Here is a 6,195-nt window from a genome sequence, read left to right as displayed (position 1 = left end):
GCACTGCAACTCGATGACCCGTGTTCAGCGTGTGAGCGCTTTTTAATCCACTTGGATCAGTGCTAAAATCTGGTTTAAATACAAATTGGGATTATGTTAAGTCTTACATAATGTAATCCATTGAAGGAAAACAGATGAAATTAAGTCTGTGTCCTGGCAGAGTTCATCGGAATTTCATTTAGAGAATTAAACCTCCTAAGAAAGGTTTTAAGGAACACGTGCAAACTACCATCATGATTTACATAATTAACCATTCATTCTTATTATTCTTCCTCTGCCTCTTGAGACGTGTATCCAAAGTTATCAGGCATAAGATCCTGAACAAAGCAATTAAGTAACACAGATTTGAACTTTTGTGTCTGTAACGTAACCCATCCCGATTACATAAAACTGTGTCCCCAATCCAGTTGCTCCAAATGAATCATCTGCAAGCAGTTTGTGTATTTTTGGACCCCGTCTGTCGGAGAAGCCCTTCGGCCACAGGAAGAGAACAGAAGAGGTCAGAGCTTTTTGCTGTTGCAGGATTCAGCTGCACCAATATAATTCACCATGTCAAACGTTTTTACATGCCACTCATCCATCACATTCCCTGCTGTCAGTCCAAATGTGCTCGCTATCTTGTGTGTTTTGGGGCCTGTGGGCCTCTGTGTGTGTGTGTGTGTGTGTGTGTGTGTGTGTGTGTGTGTGTGTGTATGTGTGTTTGACTGCAAAATGACCTCTTCCACCAAAGGCACAGGATGTAGTTGTTTCTGTGTAATTACATCGTTTATGGGAGCTTGTAATTGTACAGTCTAAATTGTAGCCAATGAAGCAAGCTAAGTGTACATGAAGAATACTTGGCATCAAATGTCTGACCAATACAAGATGTTCTAACACAATAATTCTATAGTACCACGTAGCTTTGCATGATGAATGCATATCAAGCAGTAGCAGTAAATTGCTAATGCAAATCCTTTTCTTTTTTTTAAACAAATCCAAGCACATAAACTTATACTAATTAGCAGATAGCCTCGAATGGACTTCTGGATTATGCCACTTCCCACCCCAGTTTGTAAGACAAACTTTACATCTCAAACTTGCAGTCTCTAATCTTAAATTCCAACTTCTCTTCAGCTCAACTGGGTCTTTCAGCTCATTGTTTTAGTTCACTGTCACCGCTCTTGTCATCCTCATGTGCCTCAGCAGACAGACAAAGTTAGCGACTAGCTGGTGAACATGGTGCAAAGGTTAGCAGCTAAATAGCCAGATATTTCCCTCAATAATTGGTGGGAACCAAAACCAGAGGGAAAAAAGAGAGTAAATATTGGACTTGCATTTGCCAAGTGGCCAGACACACTACTCCAAATGAATGGCAATGTTGCTTTTTGTCTGCTGGAAGTGTAAATAAGCCAACAGTTTGTTTGCTAACACACGTTCCACATGCATAAACTTGAGAAGGAGATAATATGTCAGTATTGTATTTACAGCTTGTTCCTGGTCAATTTTAGTACACCTGTGGTTACCGGTGTGTGCTTCTTCCTTATCAGTATTAAGATAAAGCAATGATACAAGGACAGACAGACTATGGAGACTGATAAAAAAAGGATCAAGGATGAACCTTGGTTTTATTCATTCGCATACCCAATATAGCCGCAGTATTTCCAGGCCATGCAAAACCATCCAAACCAGCACATAACATTTGTTTAGTTAGATATTCTGGTCAACATTTCAATATCTTTTCATGAATACGGGCACACAGGGATGCATTTAACCAACGTCCTTCAAAGAGTCATTCATCGGAAAGCTTGCAGCTGTGACTTCCCTGTGGCTCTATCTAAACCGCGATTGTTGTGGCTCAAATTCACACATAGGAAGGGTGATATGAATAGTAAATAGTCGCTAAAAACATATTTGCCATCCCCACATAGTGTTCCACCTTCTGATGAATTATGAGATATACTGTAAATGTCAAATTGTGAGAGCAGGTGGTGTGGGAACAATGGACACCACAATAATTGGGGAATGAATGATTCCCTCTCATTTAGATTTTCTCATATTTACATGTAGGCTTGTTAAAGCATCGCAAACATGGTGTGACAGCCAGTGAACGTGTGAACTTCTAGATGTAGCAGTCAATGTACAGCACAATCTGCTGAGCCAGTGGTGTAACTAAACGACAAATCATAGCTTCTGTATCACTTTGACTGATATTCGACTAATCTTGAGCCATTCAAGCTGTAGTGAGGAGGGAAGAATTTAATCTTAGACTTACCATTTTTCATGATACCTTTTTGCAGATTGAAAAAGTTTCTGAATCAGTCATATTTGGCTTTTCGTGCATCTTCATTTGTCTTGAAGTCTCTTCTAACCATCTGGATAAAATGCAGGCTGAATATTCCACATGTTACACGATAATGATAATGATTAAAAAAAAGTTGATACTTTGAGATATAGCCCCTTGGTCATTTTCAACATTTGACAAATGTAAAATAATTGAGAATAACACAAATGTCAACAAATGTAACTCATTTCTTTAGTTTATTATCTTTCTTTGGAATCCCCAGCAATAACATGAGAAACTCAAATTGGCCTGTTGCCTACACAGTACGGGAAATCCTGGCACGGTCATATGTGCATCATAAGGATCAAGTGCAGCCTGATCATTTTAATGTCGCTGCTGTGGCAGACAACAGTTGCCCAACTGCTGAAGGGTGAGTGGAATGGATTACATTTGATAACCTAGCACTCAGTACTGGGTAAAGTTCATACTTTATACTGGAGCTGCACTTAATATGTCTGCAGGAAGAGAAAACTGACACTGGATTCAGCTCTGAAGGTTACACTTTAACAGCAATAAGACAATCTGTAGCAATAAAAGTAAAGTATTGTTAATACCTTTGATATCTATCCTGGTCCGTACTGGTTGATATATAGTATTTGCTGTGTACAAATAATCCATTAGACTCCGATGGCTGGATGACATAATGAGGGAGCCACTCCCATTTGGCAAAAGTGATATCTGGGATGACATAGGAAATAAATGTCATGAGGAGCGACTTGTAATGATAGTACAGGCTCAGTTAGCATACATTCTTGTGACAGGGTACAATAAAGTTTTTTTTCCCGCTGTAGAAGCATCAATTAAAGATCCAATATGTTTGCTATAATCAAACAAATGCTCATCTTGATTTAAAGCAGGTTCATATTGAGGACAGTATTATTTATGTTGAAGTACATAAAGACACATAAAATCGTTGAAACCTGAGGGGTTCGCTAGTTTGTGAGTTTATTTCATGATTAATACGATCATTCTCATGTACAAAGTAGATGTCCTATATGTGTTGCTTCACAATAAAAAATATTGAGACCAGAGTTCAATGTGTAAAATTAGTAGTAAACATTAAAAAATAATACCAGAAAAGACTCTTTGTTTGCTTAAATATTGAGATTTCTGTCTGTTTTGGTACCATGAAGTTGGCATTTCAAGCACTGTCAGTGTTCCTTGATCTATTTGAACTTTCTGCAGCTTAAAGATGGAAAGCAATGACATGAGCAATCAAGCAAAGAAGGCAAAATGGGCAAAATCGATTGCAGAATTATAAAATAAAATATCAAAAACTGTTTATGCACAGGGCATTAAGCGGCCTCAGAGACTTGTTAATGTTGTTGCATATCCTCTAACACTAGTAGAAGTCATGTTTGCATAAAAAGCATGTTGATGAAGTTTAATCTATGCAATGACACCTTGTTCGGTTGTACAGCTCACAAAATAAATATAAAGAGAACTCTTTGATCCCAAATCCATGATATTTGATAATGCTCTCAGACTTTTTCACAGAAATATGATCTCATGCTGCTAGTAATGTCATAAATCAGCCATAAAAACAGGCCGACCCCCTGTACCCCGAAGGAAGATACTCTCTACAGTACTGACTCCTTGAGACAGCTCTATAAATAGCACTGAACACCTGTTTCCTGGGGCTCATAGCAGAGCCCTAATGACTGTCTGCTCACCCTCAAAGGGCAACATGACCTAAATTCACCACAGTGCCATCTTGTGACAATATTGAATTATCTCTTTGATGGACAGAGCCCAAACACATTAATGGTTTTTGGTTGGGGTTGAAACCCACTCTTGACGCTGATGCTGTTCTTTGCTGTTCCAATTTTCTGTGACAAAGTGATACAGAGGTTTAGCTGTGATGACTCATGCTGCCGCTAAGATGAAACAGCGAAGATCAAACGGTGGATATGAAGGGAAGGAACTGAAAGGTGGGTATCTGCAGAAAGCTGATTAATGCTTCTGCTATGTCTCTTCAGAATGAAAGGTCCTGTAAACCTATTTTCTCAATCAACTTATTATTATAAGCACATGAGCCTTATATGAGCACACACTACTGCAGTATTTCAAACCATTTTGGTGATTTGACATCATTTTCTGTATTTTCTATTTATTTTGTGCTCAACTCGTTTGAAGTGGGTGGGTCTGAGTGATGTTACGTTTTTCTGTGTACCAATCAGGCAACATTTGATTTAAAGTCTGATGACAGTTGTGGGTTTATGTTGCCAACAATGCTAATCCAATCTGATCAAATTAAACCCACATAGTCCTAAAGATGCAGATTAGCTAGAGTTTTTGATTGTTTAACCCTTAAAATATTATATTTACTAATAAATATCTGGTAGTACAAATATACTATTGAACCCACATTTTCAGGGCCTCATATGTGTGTGTTTTGAAATTCAATTTTTTTGACCGGTTCTAAGACTTCTACCCCAATGCTGCTCTTTCCTTTACATTTGCATGTCCTGTTCAACGGGTCAGTTCACCTATTTACCAAAAAAGAAAATAGAATAGTAAATAAATGAGTTTTGTGAATAAAATGTAAGTTGAAGTCTAGAATAAAGAACGCAGATAAATCTCAGGATTAAGCATATACTGTAATAGATAATGGATGTGTAAATAAACAACCCCCTAACAGCCTCATCAACTTTGTGAGGATATAACATGAGAGTATTGTATTTACAGCTAGTTCCTGTTGATTTCAGGACTACTGTGACATTCCCACATTGTGCCCAGTTTCCTGGCTTCATACAATTATGAAACCAGTTGCATGAAGTCATCATACATTTTATACATATGTTGTGTTATTCCTCAAGATAAGTAAATGATCTTTGAAGTGATAAGTTGAATGTGAATGTGAATGTCACCTTCACAAATGTCATATACGTCATGGTTAGACACAGGATAGTATCATTTGCAAGCCAAAGCCACAATAGAGGGGCAGATAGACTGAGGATACAGATAAAAATGGATCAAGGACAAACCTTTTATTCATTAGCATAGCCGCAATACTTCCAGGCACTGCAAAACCATTCAAACCAACAGAATTGATAAGTTACAGTTGATATGCTGGCCTGCATTCAAACAACTTTCCATGACTACAAGCACACTGTGGTGCATTTTGTACAGTAGTACACAGAAAATCAGCAAACTTTCACTTAAGTTACCAGCTAACACGAGCGCTCGCAAGCTAACTTGGTTGGCAAGGTGCGAGCGAACGCTGTACAAGACATTTTTAGCAAAAATGTTAGATTAGTCTAAAAAACAAAAGTGAACCGGTTACAGTATAACAAGAAACATGGACAGCACCCCAAAACAAGTTCACGGATATCTAAATTGTGCAAAAGATCATTGTTGGCATGGTAAACCTCTACCGTGATTGACAGGTTGGCATTCTTTTCTATATAAACTTCTATGTAATCAGCCTTCTTTTGGAGAATGACTGGAGCTGGCCCCCTGTTGGAAATTAGATAGAATGCAGCTTTATGGCACTTCCATAGTGGCTTCACTTTTAAGAAATTGAAACTCTGTCAATTACTTTTTACAGTCTATGGGTTTGAGATAAACTATGCAATCTGTAATGTTTAAGACTCAAAATTACAAGGGGAGTTTTAGTTTTCTGGATAGCTCAAACACAAACACCAATAAAAACCATAAGGGGATCTGTTATGCAACATAAACCTTGTTTAATTTATGTGGTTTGGATACGCAAAGGAGGAAACACTCATAAATCAACTCTGGACTGCATCAAACTGGACAACCTTTAAGTATCCTTCCAGTTTTTGTATATTTGTGCAGATTTCTCCAGAGAAAATCAAAACTGGTGAGAAAAAAACATTATTTCCCTTAATGAAGGGAACTCATGTGGCAGA

This window comes from Etheostoma spectabile, chromosome 22, assembly GCF_008692095.1.
Source record: "Etheostoma spectabile isolate EspeVRDwgs_2016 chromosome 22, UIUC_Espe_1.0, whole genome shotgun sequence".
Classification (NCBI taxonomy): domain Eukaryota; kingdom Metazoa; phylum Chordata; class Actinopteri; order Perciformes; family Percidae; genus Etheostoma; species Etheostoma spectabile.
The sequence above is the reverse complement of the archived record's forward strand: the minus strand, read 5'-3'. Positions refer to the sequence as shown.